This window comes from Phaethon aethereus, assembly GCF_964289735.1.
Source record: "Phaethon aethereus genome assembly, chromosome: 3".
Classification (NCBI taxonomy): Eukaryota; Metazoa; Chordata; class Aves; order Phaethontiformes; family Phaethontidae; genus Phaethon; species Phaethon aethereus.
Window position 1 is genome coordinate 126,150,255 of NC_138576.1, and position 18,977 is coordinate 126,169,231.

An 18,977-nucleotide genomic window follows, 5' to 3' on the forward strand; every position below is an offset into this window, starting at 1 on the left:
CCTTAATGGTTTTGTAAAGTTGAATAAACCTTTGGGAAAAAGTTTGCTTCCCAACTGCCTTGATGTCTTGCCATATCAGAGGCTTTCTGTGAGATTAGCACATGCACAATTAATCTACTTTTCTAGGCTGTCTGTAGTGCCTTTGTTGAAGTAAAATACTTCAATACTATCTTGCAAGATACTTTGAAGAAACACGAACTTAACTTGTCCTGAAGTTTCAACAAATAAAACAAATGTGTGGCGTTCAGAACCGAAGGTACTTTTAGCAGGATAACTTTACCTACCCTTCTCAAATAACGTCACGCTATGGAAAGTTAAAAATCACTTTATTTATTGAATATTTGCATGGCACTTCTTCTACTAACATTTCAAAGTCTTTGAAAATCAGATCCATCTGCAAGAAGTTACACTGGTAAAAAAGAAAAAAAAAAAGGTTTTCAGGGAAATTTCTTGAGAGGTTTTTTTTTTTTTAACCTCTAGTCATGCCCTTTTTATTCTCAGAAGCTTATCATGGTTTTCTTCAACATTTTCTGTTCATCACCACACTACTGTGGTCCTAAAATCAGAAAAACTATTGCTTGCATACTGCCTCCTGTTCTTTTCTCGCAGTTTGCTACAATCTATTTGTGTGAGAAAAACACCTGCCTTTATTTTTCCCCGAGTTTAGATGGCTGATTGGTCACTGTTCTTTTTATCTGTTTCTGCTACATGCTTTAGTAACACGACAGTAGCTGTATTTGCCTTGGATGTAAGTGATGGAGAGGTGATACCTTCCTTTAAATCACCTGTAACACTCAGGAAAAATTAACAGGTATTCAAGCCCCCAAGTTTTTCCTCAGGTGCAATTCTAATGTTAAATGCAAATGAAGACTAATCAAGCTTAACTTGATTGCTTCAATCATGTAAACTATTAAAGAGAAAAGGCACCAGGTGCCTGAGAAATAAAGGGCATTATTGGGTGAAGTGAGATAGTCAGGTTGTAAGTTCCTATAGTAGCTAGAGCTTGAATAAAGAAATAATTTACTTTTTATGGAAAAGAGACAGTTAAGAAACATTAAGAGAGCAATAACTCAATAGCGTTTTTGTTATTTTGCTTGAGTTTATGAATTTGAGTTTTTCATGTTATCTCTTGAAGATATTTGAGAGTCTTCCTTGAAGGACAGAGCTGAGGAGACTGATTGGGTTGACTACTCTGTGAGTAGTATTTTCTTGTAGAAAATAACGTCCTTTTGTTGCTTCCTAGCTTTTTATGTAAAGCTTTTTCCAACATCTAACTGTTGCCTCCTACTTACATAGTTTCCACAATACTATATATAGCAGTGGCTAAAACATATTTTAAAGTAGGTGGAATCTGGGGAGAGTTTGTTTCAGGATAGTGCTCTCCTCTACTGTGTGTATTATAATAACTTTAAAATGCTTTTGTGTGGTGCCTGGATTATAGAAATGCCTGACAACTGATTAAATATTGTTAGTTGTGGCACTTTTTTTGGAGTGTGTAGGTGTTATCCAGATAGCATCTCGAAAAAATGAAATGTTTTCTTAGAGTGATGGGGGGGGGTGTTTTGTGTTTTTTGGTGTTTTTTTAATTTGCTGACATGTTCTAAAGGAGTAAACTTTCTTTGTAGCATAAATGAGGTGATGTCTGAGTACTTTTAGAGAGTATTATGAATTTTATGAAGATGTACCTTATACATATAAATACATAGGCTGTGCATTTTCATACTATAGCCTGTATATCTGGTATTTTAATCTTACCTGTGAAGTTAATGCTAGCGTGATGTGTTTTACAAACCACTTGTGGGAGACCATGTGTTTGACAGACTTCTAAAATTCAACAGTCTAAGTGCTTATTTCTGATGACAAGAAGCTGTTTATGTACTTGCTATAGATTTTGCTGTTGTTTCTTACCCCTTTTCTGCTCTGGTATATTCAGCTGCTGCCTCTGTATTCTATAGGGGGTATTTAAAGCTTGTTAAAGCTTGTCTCCCTTCAGTAGAAGGTGGTAATTTTGTCCTTCTTTTTTTTTTTTCCTTACAAACAGTTCTTGTCTATTCAAAGTGTGCTAATTAGGTTTTTGTTCAGTGCATAATTCCTGTAAATTGTTTAATCTTTTCAAATTAAGTCTTTGCTGTGTTAATTTTTGGCAAAGTCAGTCAGGTCAGGTGTCTCTGTAGCCTCGTGGTCAGAAACATTTACATAAGGGAAGGAGAAAGAGTATGTTGTGAGGAGAGGGGAGGATGAGGTGGTTTCTTTCAATATTCCCAAATTAAATCCCGTGCAGTATACCAATACGATCCTTCTCATTTGTAGACTGTAAGTGAAGCAGAACAACAACCACTGTTGAGGAAGCAGAGAGGTGGGATGCTAGCAATCTGTATCTACATCCATTTACAGTGTGCCCAAAGACATACATCCTTTTTTCGGTATATCAGTTGATTTAAGAAAAGTTATAATCTCTCTCTGTAATTCCTCTGCTTTTATTCTCCTTCTGCAGTTCTGTGTATTGTGAAATGTGTACAGCTAGGTGTGCATATCTGCCTGTCACATTTGTACACAAGCACACCTGTAAATGTATAGATTAATGCAAATCCTTGTGTAGTACTTTGTGCTTCTATATTAGCAAGATATAGCTTGAAGGTTTTCTTATGGGGGAGAATACAACTATTAGCTTTATAGGATCAACTCTTATCCATAGAGGGATGCACATTAATATTGCCACAGTCAAATATTTTCATGCTGCATGTGTCACAGGATGAACTCTCTGTATCTTATGGGTATGTGGAAGATTATACACTCAGATTTGTGTTTTAACAAATACACCATCTATCAGCTGACCTTCTGGCACTGTTGGTTTGTCTATGCTTGTTTGGAGATAGTTCTTTTACTAAGTGGGATGTCTCTGAGGGGCTGATATTTATGAGGGAGTGTGTAGCTAGAGTCCTATGACAACACTAACAATAAGCAATGGAATGGAAGAAAGGAAAAGGTGTGATATTTTACTCTGTTTTCTTAGTTTTGTAGCTTTATCTCAGATGAATTGTGTTGCACTCTAAAAAGACATCTTTGTCCAGAAAGATTATTGTATTTTATTTGGTGAAGTGCTTCATGACTCTTACTACATTTTAATGTTCTAACATTTTATGATTAATGAAGTGAAACAAGGGAGTGACCCATCCATCTCCTGATGACATTGCACCTGCCTTACAAGCCAGTGCAAGTTTATGTATAGTCTTTAGGAGAGTGAAACTTTAAAGAGCTTTTTGAAGGCGGTTTTGGAGGAACTTTAGGTATATGCATGGAAAGTTAGGTACAAACCACTGTACCTGAACCTTTCTGCTTCAACATACAAAATCTGACTGAAAGCTGAAACTGCTGCAGAGAAAATACTTGTGTGATATTAAAATATTATCCACACAACAGAGGAAAAACTTATCAGAAAAAGATTTTATACGAACTTCGGATTTTTCTTACAAATGTGGAGGATCTTATCAGTGTAATGTACCATCTTTCACTAGAGAAAGATTTTTGTCAGGAATAATTTGTATATATACATTTAGACCCTGATGATTATCAGCTAAAAATAACAGAGAATTCAATTCTGGAAAGCTGCATTTCGTAATAAATGTTCTCAAGATTTACTAATCTATCACTTTATGTGGGTATATATATGGTAAGAGATAACAGCGAACAGTAGAAGGTGGGGTTGCTGAAGACAGATTTCAGATGGATGTATTTGAACAAGTGGTGGTTGAATGTTTTTTAGTTGTTTGTTGTGGTTTTGTGTTTTTTTTCCTTTATCTTTGAATTTCATCAACTCACTGAAGGGACATAATTCTATGAAATGTTGGTATTGGTAACCTAACAAGCTGCGCAGGAATGTAAATACATGAAACATTCATGTTTTAAGTCAGTCCTAACTGTTGCTGCTGAAACACTAAGCTTGCCTTGGAGGGCATGACTTTGGGACTGTGTTATTACACTGCTGTATGTCTTTCTAGGCTGGCTTGCTGCTAATGGCTATTAGCTCCTCATACTGACAGGTATAGTGGATTCCTAGCTTAACTGCAACTGCTTGGTAGGATTTCAACCTGCCACTGTATGTTGAGCCAACAAAACAGTACCTCTGCTTTCCCAGGGGAATCTTTAATGCTTGTATCCCTTAACATGAAATTAGTTACAGCTTTTCACCTGGTCAACAACAACAAAAGACTATACATAAGCTTGCCCTGGCTTGTAAGGCAGGTGCAATGTCATCGGGAGATGGACTGGTCACTCCCTTGTTTCACTTCAAAATGGAGCTAAGACTAATTATGGTGTTACCAGCTTCTAAAACAGGTTAGTTAATGGGAACTAACTGTGAGCTCACTGAAGCAGCACTAATCTTGCTGCTTTCAATAAAGTGTCTGTCTTTGATCAGCTCATTCTCTCTCAGCAGGCCAAAAAATAGCCACAGGATACGAGTGCTTAGTTTACAATCATGTTAATTTTGCTTTAGGTTTGTCTTTAGCTGTTGGAGATTAATGAGTCAAAATGGTGTTTAAATTTGCAACTAGTTCTCTTCTAATCACTTGATGGTATTATTTCTAGCTGTTTTCTACTTTGATTACCTGAGCCAATCATCTAAAGGACTCTGCTGTTCTGCCATGTGACAGTGGGGTGCGGCCTTAAATGTCTAGGAACTAGCAAGATGATAGTGGAGGGTGTTGAGGATTTTTTTTTGCTTTTCCAACTATTTCCTATGCTGTGTATTTGTTGCAACCACATCCAAATCCACCATTTGCCTTTCTTCTTCACTCAGTTTTTCCCATACAACGATCTTCTCTGACCTTAGAAGAAGAGCCTCCCTGATTTCACCGGCATGCATCAGACATGCAGTTTATCTTTAAGGCGTTTCCTTTTGGGGATGCATGTTGAGTGCACTTACTTGTCCTAGAGAAACAATCTTAAGTTACAAAAACAGTGATCTCTGCTAGCTAACACCTGAAGAAGGAAAAAATCTTGTGGTAGGTGTTGGTTCAGAAAGTCACTTGGATCAGAAATACTTGCCAGGAAGGTATTGCCCAAATTTAATGGGATATGCCTCTTGTAGTTTTTCCTTTTTTTACCAATACTACCTTCATTTTACAGGTAATACTTATTTTATAGGCATGCTGAAGAGGTGTAACTTGGTAATGTTTAAAAAGTTTATTTTCTGACATGAATGGAAGTTCGTACAGATGAGTGTGCTGTATCTTTGTTTATGAATAGCTTTACATAGAGAGCAAAACCCCTTATTTTTTCTCTTGATAGAGGAAGAGAACAAACCTGTTTAATCTTTGCATTGTTCTTTACTTTCATCGGGGGGGCACCCAAGTCCTTGGACAGCTGATGATGCGTAGCACTGGTATTTGTTCCAGCTCCATTATAGTTCGAACGTGGCTGTGAGACTGTTTTTGGGCATTAAAGCCTGATGCTAATACCCCTGATACACTATCTCTTATGTTGTGGAGTCTTCTTTGTCATGAATTCATTAGTTTCATGCAGAGATCGTATATAATTCTGATTGCTGCTTGCAGGGAAACTTTAAAGAGAGGAATGGATACTGATAATTACTTGAATTGAAACACCTCAATTCTGTGTGAGAATTGGGGGAAATTTTCATATCCATTAACCTTGTAGTAAGACCTTGCTGAAGTTGGTTTTTTTTGGTCTCACCTTTTTACATGATAGCATTATGTTCAACTCCCTGCAGAAACTTAGCATTTTTTCAAAAAATAGTTAATTTGATTGTAAACTTGTGCCCATAGCAGGGAACTCTCAGCAGGCCAGCTTAATCTAGCTGGTTTCCTGTGTTTGAGCAGACAGAGGCTCACCTCTTCAGCAAGGCTCACCTCTTTAGCAAGGCTTTAGGGAGGTTGTGTAGGGCTGCTTGTTTTTAACTAGTTCTTGATTTGGCCTGTTCAAAGGGAAACTATATGATATAAAACAAATAATAAATAATTCTGCTCTAATGTAAAACACAAGTCAACTATATCGATCCTTTTAATAACTGCTCCCTTGACAGCAATGTGGATGGGCAGTGCATCCATATATGTATAATCTTTAGGTGGAGTTGTGTTCTTGTGGAGACCTGCTGCCTCATGGAGCTTACCAAGGAAAACGCTGCTTGTTCTGTTGCTGTTTGCTCACACTATCTATTTTCCTATAGCGTGTGCGTTCCCACATTCCTTATACTGAAATGAGGAGGGAGAAAATGAAAGACAATGTCCCGATGTTCTCTGTATACTTGCTTCATTCTGGGCTTCCCATTTGATATGTCTATCTTTGTGATGTTTTTCCTGGTAATAATGAAGGGGCTGCTCATAGGGGTTACATGAACTGTGTTACAGAATGAAGGAGGGGATGAAAGCTTTGAAAAACTTAGTGTGACACAAACACTGTTCTGGTTTTTCCACTGTATTTATACCTCCAAATTCAGAGGAAAATTACTTAAAATTTACTAAAGCCTACTAACATATTCTTAAGTAAAAATGTAGTTTAGAATACTTGGAGTGGAGCTGGAAGAGTACAGACATAGATAGAGCTCATCTTCTTTTAGAGAGTTTTGGCACCTGTATCCAGCCTGGTGCATTGTTCATGGGGCTTGTTCATTGTTGTTGATAAAGTAACAAGAAATAATTGTTTTTTCTGTTTGAACAGTTGTCTAATCAGGGAATTAGTGTGTGCAAGGTAAGCATGGAAGTAATGCTGACTTTCTTATGAACAAGGTTTTTTTTTTAATTTTCTAATTGGAAAAGAAAAGCAGCAAAGGAGAGTGATAAGTAATGGGCTGAAAAATTTGGAAAAATAAGAGAAACATCACAGAACAAAGTTATTACAATGATGTAGTTTATGACGAGCCTTTAGGATTTCTGGCATATCTGTGTTTGTACATGTGGACATGCACATCCAACCACTTTTGCCTTGATGAGTGGCAAACAAATGTATGGGACAGAATCAACATTGCATACAAATATGGAAGTGCTTATGATTGTGTTAATTTTTTTTTTGTAACGTATCTATTATGTATTCTTCCAGCTACAGGTAAAAATTGAGTGAGAATAGAAAGTGAGAGCAAAAGATGAATTAAAATGAACAGTGGAAAAGATGAGTGTAATGTTCATGAAAATTGCTTGTAAATAAGGCTGTTCAAGGGTTTCCTTCAGGAATATAGTGCCTGGGATGGGTGTTCCAGTTGTGGGGGGACACACTGAAATGCTTTGAGCTCCTGAATACAGGGTTCATTCTCAGGTACATCAAGTCTACTAGAATACAAAGGATTTCCAGGTGGTATAAATATAAATTACTCCTGTTTTAAGTTTTCCTTATGCTGTAAGAAAAGAAGAAAACAGCAGTTAGGCAAATAAGCCCACAGTCTATGGTAGCTCACAAATTCTTACTGTATATCTAGCAGCTGCATTTATGTCTTTGTCGTACTTTCATCCACTGGGTTCCTCTTAAATAATGTATATTTGATCTTTTGCTAGTAACCAAAATTTCATTTTAGTCTGAAAGCTTTTCTCTCTTTTGCTTGCTGCTGGCAGCAATGTAATAAAAGGGAGGTGTTCACAGGGAAGTCTTTGGATGTACTGTGTTATTGTTTTCTGATATTATTGAAAATTGATTCAGTAGGAATTTCTTGTCAGATAGAAAGCACTCTGTTTTCCCTGGGGAGCACTTGTTTAATCGATGGTAGCTAGACATGGTAACCCCTTTCTGGGATGGCTTGGCTCACTCTTCCAAGAGAAGTTTCTGGATGTTCTTTGCTATTTTGCATAGGAATGTTTTAATTATTTCAGATATTTAGGAAATAAAAGCAACCTTACACAAATTAGCACTAATTATGCTCTCATCTGCCAAACTTAAGGAATGTTTTACCCTAGTGTGAAACCAGGGACAAGTGTGAGCTCAAATCATAGTTTAATGCTAAGCTTTACATGATTTGCTGTATCACCTGTGCAAACAACCAGCACTTACAGGGATTAAAAAGTTGCACAGCAAAAATCATACACATCTTAATAAATAAATCTGGTCACATCAACATGGCCATGAAAATAGTGTGACACTTTAAGACAGCTGAAAACTAGGAGGAAAAAATGTTTGGTTACAACTCTTGGGGAGAAGTGAAGGGAATAACTGTGTTCTTCATGTGCCTGTAAATTTGCCAGATAGTCCACATACGTGCAAGTATCCTTTTTGTTAAACTACTGGTTCCTTCCCTTCATGGATGAACAGCAGGTTCTTAATGTTTCTGGAGACTGTTGTGTAAAGCATACGAATAATACTGACTATGCTCTACAGTCTGGGTAAATACAATTTGTTGCAATGATCCTAGAAAGCAATGGGTACTGCTAAGCTGAACATTTTGTTCATGAATCATCTTTATCCTTGAGTTAGGTTTTGGTGATTGGTGTACCGTATCTGTGTCACTTCAGTGCGATGCTGCTGAAATGAATGGTTCTTGTATCAGCTTCAGGCTCCAGAGGATTATGCAGGGTTTTTTAGTGGGCATAAGACCTTTCTACATGTGCCATACTGTATAAAGGGAACTCTGCTGTGACCCTCTACATTCTCTAGCCTGACTTCTTTCGCATGTTGTCCTCCTGTCTATGCCACATATTTTCCAGGTCAGTTGCCTGAGGAGCATAGTAAGAGAAAAGCTCAGCTCTGACTCTCAGAGCGAAGAACTTCTAGCAAAAAATCTACAGTGATCTCACTGCTGTGAGAATTGTCCTCAATGTGGCATCCAGAGGAGTGCAACAGTCCCTATGAATTGTCTAGTTTTGCTTTAGGATTTCTTTCAATGCACACAACTTCTTGAGGCAAAAACCAGGAAGTAAAATTAATTTTTGAGGCAGAAATAATGTGATTGGGCATTTAGATGTTTGTGGTGCTCTCCACCCCTAGTTAGTAGAAAGAAGAAACCTACTTGCCAAATACGTGATTCATAACTGTGCTGTGTAAATCTTGTTATTGTGTAATAGTATGAGGTACAATGTAAATTTGGAGTGAAGGTCTTGCCTAAAGGCTGGGTCTAAAGTGATAACGTAGACATGGATCTGGAACTGTTAACCTGCAACTCGGCAACTCGGTGTTTATTTCTACTCATGTAGAAGTCTTCTGTATTTTTCACTAAGTGAGAGACTAATGCATAGACTGACATATCTCTTCTCTGGGACTGTAACTTCATAGTTCGATTATTTTTTAAACTACCTGTTAATTTGTTCTATTTCTCCTTTCCTGTACCCCATCAATGAAGCACGTAGGAAGACAGAAATATTAATTACACTCAACTACTTAGACTGAGAATAAACAGGTTTTCATATTGCTAGTTTCATGCTGTACTGTAATTAACAACATTCAAAAGTGCCCACTGATGTGCAGTGCAGAACTTGAAAAAGATTAGAAAAGAAACCTCGATGCTGTTCAGCCTTTTCCTCCAGCCCTGCAGCTTTCTAATAAGTATACAGTAGATTTTCAGGCTAGTGAATATTTCTTGGCTGGCAAGAGATAAGCTTTCAGTGTCCTGGGAGAGGACAGAGTATAGAAAATGCTGGTTGCATAGTCACTAGTGGAATCCCTTTAATACTGACTAGATGATCTTGAGAATTTTTAAAATAACAATAAGGAGAATCTAATTTCAGTGAAGCAGAGTTCATTCTTGATAAAGGGATTTCCAGAAACCAGTCCATTGTAACTATGGAAACACATAAATTTTGTACTCTTTGATGAAAAATGAGAACAGACTTTTCAGAGCTCTCTGTAAATCCCAGAGCTGATAGTGAATGCTTAACACATTGAGTGTAGTAGGAAAGAGTCTCTTTGGAACTTGCTTCCAGTACAACATTCTCTAAATCGGACTAATACCCTCACTAAGCTGCTTAATAATGAAAACAGTGGTCATAGGAGTGTAGTGGTGAATGTCCTTGGAGGTGGGAGAAAAAGGCTGAAGCAAGGTAAATTAATTTTCTGAATCTTTCCTAAAGTGATTATTAAGTCTGATCACAGCCCTCTTTTAGGAAATTGGAAACAAAACCAAGTGTACTTCTTTTGCAGTTACAAAAGAAGAAAACAAAATTTTTGGTACACTAAACAGGAGTGGAAACAATAGACTGCTATGCTGGCAACTAAAAATCTGGGTAAGAAAAGAAAGATGAATAGCTACTTTAAAACTATAGCTTTACTATAAAAAACAAGTGTCGGGTAAAAGTCGCTAAGAAAATGAACATCCTACTTAAATTTGAACAGGATTTGATATGGAGCCAAGTTCAGAGTGAAGTGGTACACTTTGAACCTGAACTAGTTCTTCAAATTCTGCTAGAAAACTTTGTTTTCCTTGAAGGTGCTCTTGGTTTTTGATGTAAGGGGAATCTTTGTTTATTTTGGAACACTCCCTCCTGTAGGTAACATGTAATGTGCTTCAGAATGTTTGAAGGAATTTGAGGAGGAAAACAGTTTTAAAAAAAAAAATCAATGTGAGCTAAGTCATACGACACTGAAGTAAATAATAATGAGTGATAAAGCTCAACAAGATGTTCAGTGTAACAGTTCACACATAGTATATTCAATGCCATGCTTTACAAACACTTAGTTTCATGTTCTTCCTGTTGCTAATTTTGTAGACCTTGTCACCTGAAAAACGATGAGCTAGGTTCTCAGCTAGTGGAAATTTGCATATGTGATCAAACTCGTGTAGTTCAACTGCAGCCACCTCAAGTACCTCTATAGCACTGTGAAGACTATAACTTTTAAATGGGGAAGGATTCTGCCAGTGGTGAATGCCACTAATGCCATGCATGAAAACTTAATTTGGAAGCAATATGGCTTGAGAAGGATTCCTCCCTCCGCTACTTCATGGAAGAGGGGAGAATGTAATGTGAATGTAGTCGCCTAAAGTTTCTCAAGGAGCCGCATGGGTAGTTAGACACACAATGACCTTTCTTTAAGACAACTTAGCTTTAGTAGGAAGTATGTGGCTAAATACCCATGCAGCTCTTTGAAAATATGGTAGCTGGATTGCAACAAGCCATAGTGACCCTAATAAGTCCTTTAAATCTAGTAACTCAGTGCTGTTAGAAGAAACCTATCTGATGGTCCAAAACTGAAACTGAAAATCAGTAGAATTATTTTTCACACACTCATGCAGAAAGAATCTGTCTTTCATGAGAGAAGCACTTCAGGTGCATATGGCAGGATTTTATGAAATTCGTTCTTTGACAGTGGTGACTTAACTTTGTGCATGTATGGTTTTAGTTTTTTTTAAACTTCCTTATTTGGTCAGGTAAAGTTTTCTCCCCAAACTGTAATTTCAGTTGTAATTCTGTGCTGCTTGCTTAACACTTGTGCTTTTTCAGCTGAGTAAGGTATTTTGCATTGTTATAAGACCTGTTTTATGTTGTTAATTAAATACCATAAGCACCTTTGCCTCTCAGAGGAGGAGGCAACAATTTCAGATAATACTTAGTTATTATGTAGGGTGAACTCTTCATGAGTATCAAGAAGAGTATACTCATCTGCACTTCCCAGGATCACACGGGTGCAGGAACTTCCCTCTTCATTGAACTAGAGAAACAGAATCCAGGAGTGTGGACTAGGATTCAAAACCTGGCACCTTTAAGATGGGGCTAATTCTCAGTTTGAGTGTGAGAGATTGAGACTGGTATTGCTTGCTGCAGGTGACTCTCCTAACAGATATCTCCAACCTTGTCAGTCACTTGGGCAGTCCCTGAGGTCAGGAGAGACTGATCCTCTGACGCAAGCCTGTGCGGCTGTTCTGCTTCTACTTCTGCTGTCTGAGATGTAGGCAAGAATAACCATAAACTGGTGTCTGACAAGTACCTTGTGCCATGTTGTTTATCTCTTTTGGAAGTACCTTACCTGATACATTCTGTGACTTCATTTGTGGGGTTTTTTCCCTTTTGTTTTTCAGGCTGAGATAATCGCCCTCTGGAAGAGCTGGAAAATACGCAAGTAAGTTGTTTTTGTTTGGGTTTTTTTTCAGTCTTTGGAGGGGTTTTTTCTTCCTCCTCTGAGTCACCTTCTGGAAGACCATGTCATTCAGCAGTGTCTGTCTAGAGAGCTTACAAAGACTGGCTTCCTAACACAGGAATTTAAATTGCCTAAGAGCAGGTGGTGAATTTTTCAGAACTCTTGAAAAATTTCAAGGCATCAAGGTTTTGCTGTAGATGAACATGCAGCAAGAGTGCATGCAAACAGTCTTTGCTTTCCATCATCAGCAGTACAAAAGCCTCAACGTTTGAGTGGGGATCTAGAAAAACACATATTTTTGGCTTTTTTATTAGAATTTCTGTAACTAGAGGCAGAAGAGTAGCAGGACTTTTTTTATTTTACCTTAATATCATGTTTTGGCTAGAATCTGCACAGTTACATGATTGCAGGTGATCAGCATTTATGTTTTATGTTCAGCAGTGTAAGTGAGCACAGAGCTGGTACAGATTAACCTGATAGACATGTGCACATCTTTCCATCAATGTGTAAGATTTTTTTTTTTACAAAGCATGTGGTTCTTGTCTGAAACTTTCTTGTGGCCAGGAAACTTCTTTTTTTTGGCCAGGAAAATCTGCACTTAGAAAAAAAATCTCTCCATGGTCTTTTAAAAAGAATAATGAACAGAGGATGCAATCTTTGCCTGCTGGGGAACTGAATAGAATACTTGCCATCCAGACTGTTGATTTTGCTGGGGAAAAGTACGACCTACTACTCCCTCTCCTGGCCTCATAGGGGAAATATATGGAATTGTCAAAAGGGGGCATTCTTGCTTTTTCAGATAAATGAAAAATAAGTCATAAAATAAATGACAGGTCTAACTATAACACTTAGGTAGAGCAGAAATTGCTCAAGTTGACAAAGTCTTTAGCCAAAGCAAATATAACAGCTAGAACACTAAATATCAGAAGTGATTTGCAGGCTAACTTAATCTTATTTTGTGAACAGATGCTTTAGCTGTCACCTAAGGCTTACCCAAAGCTTTTATTAATTGATGAAAACGTCCACTGCACAGTTACACACTCTCTCTGTACAAAAACCTGTACTGCCCCCAGTTGTCAATATATATCAATATAAATCTCATAGAACAATTATCAATATATCCATAGAAATACATATGTGACAAAGTCCTGCCATGCTGGTATAAGGATTTACTACAACTGATTTTGCACTATGATCTGGCATATGTAGAGTTTCCATGTAATAGTTGGACGAACTGTACATTTTCATAAAAATTTCTGGAAAGGAAAAATCCTTATGTATAGCAAATAGAGATGTACCTCTGGAAATTGAGAAGTTACAGATGCCCTGGGTAGTTCTTTCTCACCGAAACAAGAGCAAATCCAGGACTGACTATGCAAATAGAGAAGGATGTTGGTTTTAAGCTTCTATGTTAAGAGATGTCAAAGCTGTTCACTTCTGAGTTTGCCTGAGCACTTATGGACTAAACTTGTTAACAGATAGGTTCCAACTAGTGCTGATAATTCCTGTTTATAACCAAATTTTACTCTGCCTCTCACAGGTATTTGTAATGTTTTTATTTGCTCTAGTGAAGAAAATACTTATTATAGTCCTTATGATTAGGTAAAGTCTTCCTGTACATGATGATTAGTATGCTTTACCATTAATATTCTGGATTGATTAGGGGAAAGTAAACATACGAGCTGCATTTAAAAAATGCATATGAAGTTATATAGTTTTGTCTTCCCTAAAAAATTTCTTTATTTTTGGAGTTCAGTTTATCTAGCTAGTGCAAATAAATAAGACTTCTATCTGCCTTAAGATTATACAATATTTTGGTTACCATGTTCTAAAAAGATGCTGTTTTTTCAATCAAGATTCTGTTTTTTACACCTCAACATCTAACTAAAGTGTAGTGCAGTGTTAGGGCTGGGATAAAGGTGTTTCTCATGTTGGCAGGTATAATCGAAGACACCAGCACAACAAACAGGTTAAAGGGTTAGATCTTTTGAAGTATGTAGCTTTAGAGCAACTGTAGAGACGGTCATAGAATAGTTTAGTTTTAAAACAAACAAAAAATCTCCATGATCTTTCTGCACTACCAGTCACCTCCTGTGGTCATTTATATTTGAGGAAAGTGGGTGCAAGGCACTACCAGATACTACTTACTCAACAAATTTATAAGTAATAGCTAAGCTGCAGAGAAATAGATAGTGTTTACACTGACAATTTTCTCATGGTAATGGAAGAAAAGCATTGGCCTGAAGCACTTGCTTCTGAGCTCCTCATATCTCTACTTAGCCAGGGTGGGAGGTTAATTTGGAGTTAAATATTTGTGTCAAATACTCAAGCTCGTTATGCTTTAAATTGCTAGTGTAGACGTACTCTTATAGAGACTTGGGCCTGGGTATTTGAAAAAGATTAAGTCTAAATGAAAAGGAGGAACAGAACAAAGGATTACAGAAAAGCAGCTGTAAGTAGAAGGAAGAAATCTAAGTGTAACCCATACTTATTGTCAACTCAAAAATAAAATGTGAGCAGATAAGAGTTGCAATTAATCCACTAAGCAAAACAATGGCAAAGGGATAATCAAAAGGTTAAAAGGTGGTGTTACAGTTTAATGCCAGCCAGTAACTAAGCACCACACAGCTGCTTGCTCATTCCCCTCCCTGCGCTAGCGGGATGGGGGGAGAAAAAGTAAAACTTGTGGGTTAAGATAAACAGTTTAATAGGACAGAAAAGGAAGGGAATAATAATAATGATAAAAGAATATACACAACAAGTGATGCACAATACAGTTGTTTACCACCTGCTGACTTATGCCCAGCTAGTTCCTGAGCTGTGGTCACTGCCTCTCAGCCGACTCCCCCCAGCTTTATATGCTGAGCATGATGTTATCTGGTATGGCATATCCCTTTGGCCAGCCTGGGTCAGCTGTCCTAGCTGTGCACCTCCCTCCTGGCAGAGCATGGGAAAGCTGAAAAGTCCTTGACTCAGTATAAGCACTACGTAGTAACAACTAAAACATCATTGTGTTATCAACATTATTCTCTACTTGAGAACACGCTGATGTTTTAGTTGTTGCTAATGTTATTCTCGTACTAAATCCAAAACACAGCACTGTACCAGCTCCTAGGAAGAAAACTAACTCTATCCCAACCAAAACCAGGACACGTGGACAGAAAACAAAATGGCAAGATGATCAGTCCTCTCCGAGTTATACATTTGTTAGGATTCTGCCTGCAAACACGTTCTTCCCTTACACCTAGTGTGACTGTTTTTAGGATTGCTGGCTAGGGTGGGGGGCAGAATTCTTTGATTTCGTAGCTGTTTTGTACTACCTTGCTCCAAGTGGTGCTCCTTAGGGTTGACTACAGCAGGATTTAAATACAAAGACTGCCATTTTGGTTTGGGTCGGATGATTCCCATGTGTGTGCTTTGAGCATGGTTTTACTCCCCTGCAAGCTAGTAAAAGATAAATGCTGATTTATTCCTATGACTTTTTATTAGGAATCTATTAATAGCAGAGTTTTGGAAAACAAAATGCTGTAATAGAAGTGTGGTTGTATTTAGAATACGTTTACTGATATGTTTGTGCAGATAGGGAGTGTAAGATATTTAGCCATAAAAAAACCTCCTACAAATTATCTTCACACACCATGAAATAGCAATCAGGTAATGGGTTGCTTATAGATTACCTCAAAATTATGTTTGCATGAGAACAAATGAAAGTATCCTTAAACAAGAATCTTGCTATTGCACAGCAACTGTTTGTTCCTGGTCCTCTTCCGTAGTATTACAACAACTTTGCCTATCACAGTGCTATTGAGACATGTGACTAGTTTAGGGTTTGATTCTGCAAGGTGCTGAGTGTTCTTGCCTTGATCCTGATGTGCATTTAAAGATGTATGTAAGCAAACGACTAGGCTCTGGCGGGATGACTCGTGTACTTGATATGTTGCAACCTGGTCCTCGGGCAAGTTGGGCTCGAAATGACTTTGCTACTGAGGAGCCTAGGCCTAGAGGTGAACCTTAGGTTGCAGTCTCAAGCTTCTTGAAGTTAATCAAGAATTCTCTTTATGGCATCATATCACACTGCAGTTTCACAAACCTTAGTATGCTTTTCCAAAGGGTCTATCCCATCTCTTTGTGATCTGGTTTTAAGTGTTTTCTGTTTTCCCTAGAAACCAGTGAATCTTTTGGCTGCTCTTTGAACAGTTCTCTTATTACTGATGGTTCTGCTCTGAAAATGCTAGTGAGTTTGAAACAGTACAGCTGCTTCTGTAATTGTTTTATTGAGCAGTAGCCTGGCATCTCTGAGATGGTTTTGACTGCTGAATTTGTTGGCTTTAAAGTTCCTGGGAATATGTAGCTTACATGCAGACATGCTGTAGTCCAGAGAACTGAGCAGTTTGGTTATTTCAGCTTCAGATATAGGAACAATGGAAGCCTTGCACACAGTGTTTATATAGATTCTTGTGTTTGGCATTGCCCTAGGGTCAGACCTAATTCCAAAATGCAGGGGAGGAGGGAAGGAACTTGCTGTGACTGCAGGGAGGTATTGGTCAGGCCATAAGCTAAAAGGGTACAGTGCCATAAAACCAGCCAGAAATAATTGTTTGTGGGATAGCATGGAGTAAGTTCTACAGCTCTGCTATCAGTGATAGATTCAAGCAGCCAAAGTTATTTTGGTTAGACTTTAATTACGCAGCAAAAGATCTACATTGTTCCAAATATTGCTCAAAGAGCTGGGGAAGGAAAAAAAAAAATCCCTGAACAACCTGGTGATCAGGAAACTGAAAAGTATCTAAAACCTTTGCTAGTTCACAGCACTAGAAAGAACATAACTGCAACTACATGTTGCATAAACACAGGGGTCTAACTCCCAAGGGGAACAAACCTAGATTGACAAGAAATAAGTAATCTAAGGACATGCTATTGTACCAGCCTGATCCAGTAAAATGCTTCAGTTTGGGGCCAAGCTTGCCCAGCTCATGTTTAACCAAATGGATTTCTGAGAACTCAGCATTTCATGTTACTAGTCTTTTAGCTGACTTCATAGTGAAGTTGTCAGGATGACAATTGCTTCTGTGTTATGTCAACACCATGCTCTGGCTAATCTAGACGAGGGACACAATTATGATTCCTTTAATATTATTAATGAATTCTGTGTCTGTCCCATTTTAGAGGAAACTGGGTACACAGGACTCTGCCAACAATTTCCTGTTTTAACTTGAGCCAGTAATGATCTGGTTTAGGCTCTTTCCAGCTCACAATAGTTTTGAGGTTCCAAAAGAAGCTTCAGATGCCTGGTTCTTATTTGTTTTAATACCTCTTTGGACAATACAAGGGATACATTTTTTAGCAGTGTAATGGACTCTATTTTAAGTGAGAATCAGCATGATAAATTTAATACTAAATTTGAACTTGAGTCTGTACAGAGCTTAAAACGATCAAGCTTTCCATGTCAATTTGGCTGTGAATTTCCACATAGGCTGCTGGACATGCTTTTCTTGAAACCATACTCCTGTAGGCCTTGGTTTCATTTAAAGGGAAGGAAAAAACACAGGATCCTTGAGAGGGAAAACCACGGAGCTCTGAAACCAGCCTTTGAGCTTGTACCTGCGATGAATATAGTGCAAAACTTTTTATTAGGACAAAACTTTATTAGGAAAATTGGAAGAAATTAAGTTGATGTGTTCTTCCCCCACAGAAACTCCTTGTCTGATATCACACAGAAGATGAACATAAGCCAAAGTTTCCTGGTCAAGCGTCTACTTATCCCACACGTAAGAGCAAAACTCCAAAGGATTCTTGGCATTTGGGAAAATGTAGACCAAGTTCTGGAACTCTTGGCTTGTCTTTAGCTTCATGCATTAGTGCAAATATTGTGTTAAGTAAGAAACAAAGCAGAGAAGTGCTTTTGGAGTTAGTGGTGGGTGGCAAGAAAAGATAAGCCAGAGAGGCATGATAAATAATATGTTAGTCTCTGAAAGGAGAGGTGTCGTCTTATTCCTGACACACTGTCAAGAAGATGTTTTACTGATTTGACTTTCTGTGTTGAAGAACACACAACAGTTACTTAGTAAGTGGTTTTATAGGGAATCTCACCCATGTTACAATAAACTGAGCTCAAAGATAACATATCTCTTATGCTTTTACGCTTTTTGGATGATAACTGTGAAAAATTACCTAGTGAAGGTTAGCAAGCTGTACCTATGGCCATTTTCTCATGACCCCCGAGTGATAAAGTTTACTATCTTGGATCATGATGTGTTGTCAAGTGACAGGTTTGCCTGCCTGGCCAACAAAAAGTAACTGAGGAGTGTTACAGTTTTACAATCCATGTTTTGCCAAATTTGTAGCTTTTTGAGCTGTTAGACCTGAACAAAACAGGTCAACTTTGACAGAATAAGGTTGGCTCTCATTTTTCTTCAGTTTTTGACTACTTTTGTATGTGAACTTTGTGCCTAAAAGCAGCACAGAGGAAGCACATAGTTTTGTGGAGGTATTGCTGTTATAATTTCACTTATAGTTTGAGTTAGGATTTCTGGTCTTATGGTACAGTATTGGTGGTTTTTTTGTGGTTGCTGTTCTAAATCTCTATCTGCAGAATCCCAGATCTGCATGAATTTAAACAAGCAATTTGATAGAGGCCTGTAAGTGGGGAATTAGGAAATCCCTACCAGCTGCAACTGCTTAATAGTGGAAGCTTTGCTGACCTTAGGTTAGCTGTCCACAAGCCATTTATTTTTGTGGGTGTTGGGCCAAGATATCTAGCAGCAAAATTGCTTCTCTCTCTTTCTATTTCTCACCCTCTTCCCTTTAGTAGTGGTTTCATCTGCTGCATTCAAATTGCGTCCTGAAATACATGAGTAATTGCAAAAAAAACCCACCCCAAAACAAATGTTTTTTGTCTCTTTTTAAAATACTCTTTTAGGCTTTGGGGCAGCAATATCTGTGTAAATAGATCCTTATGGCTGAGTTTCCCT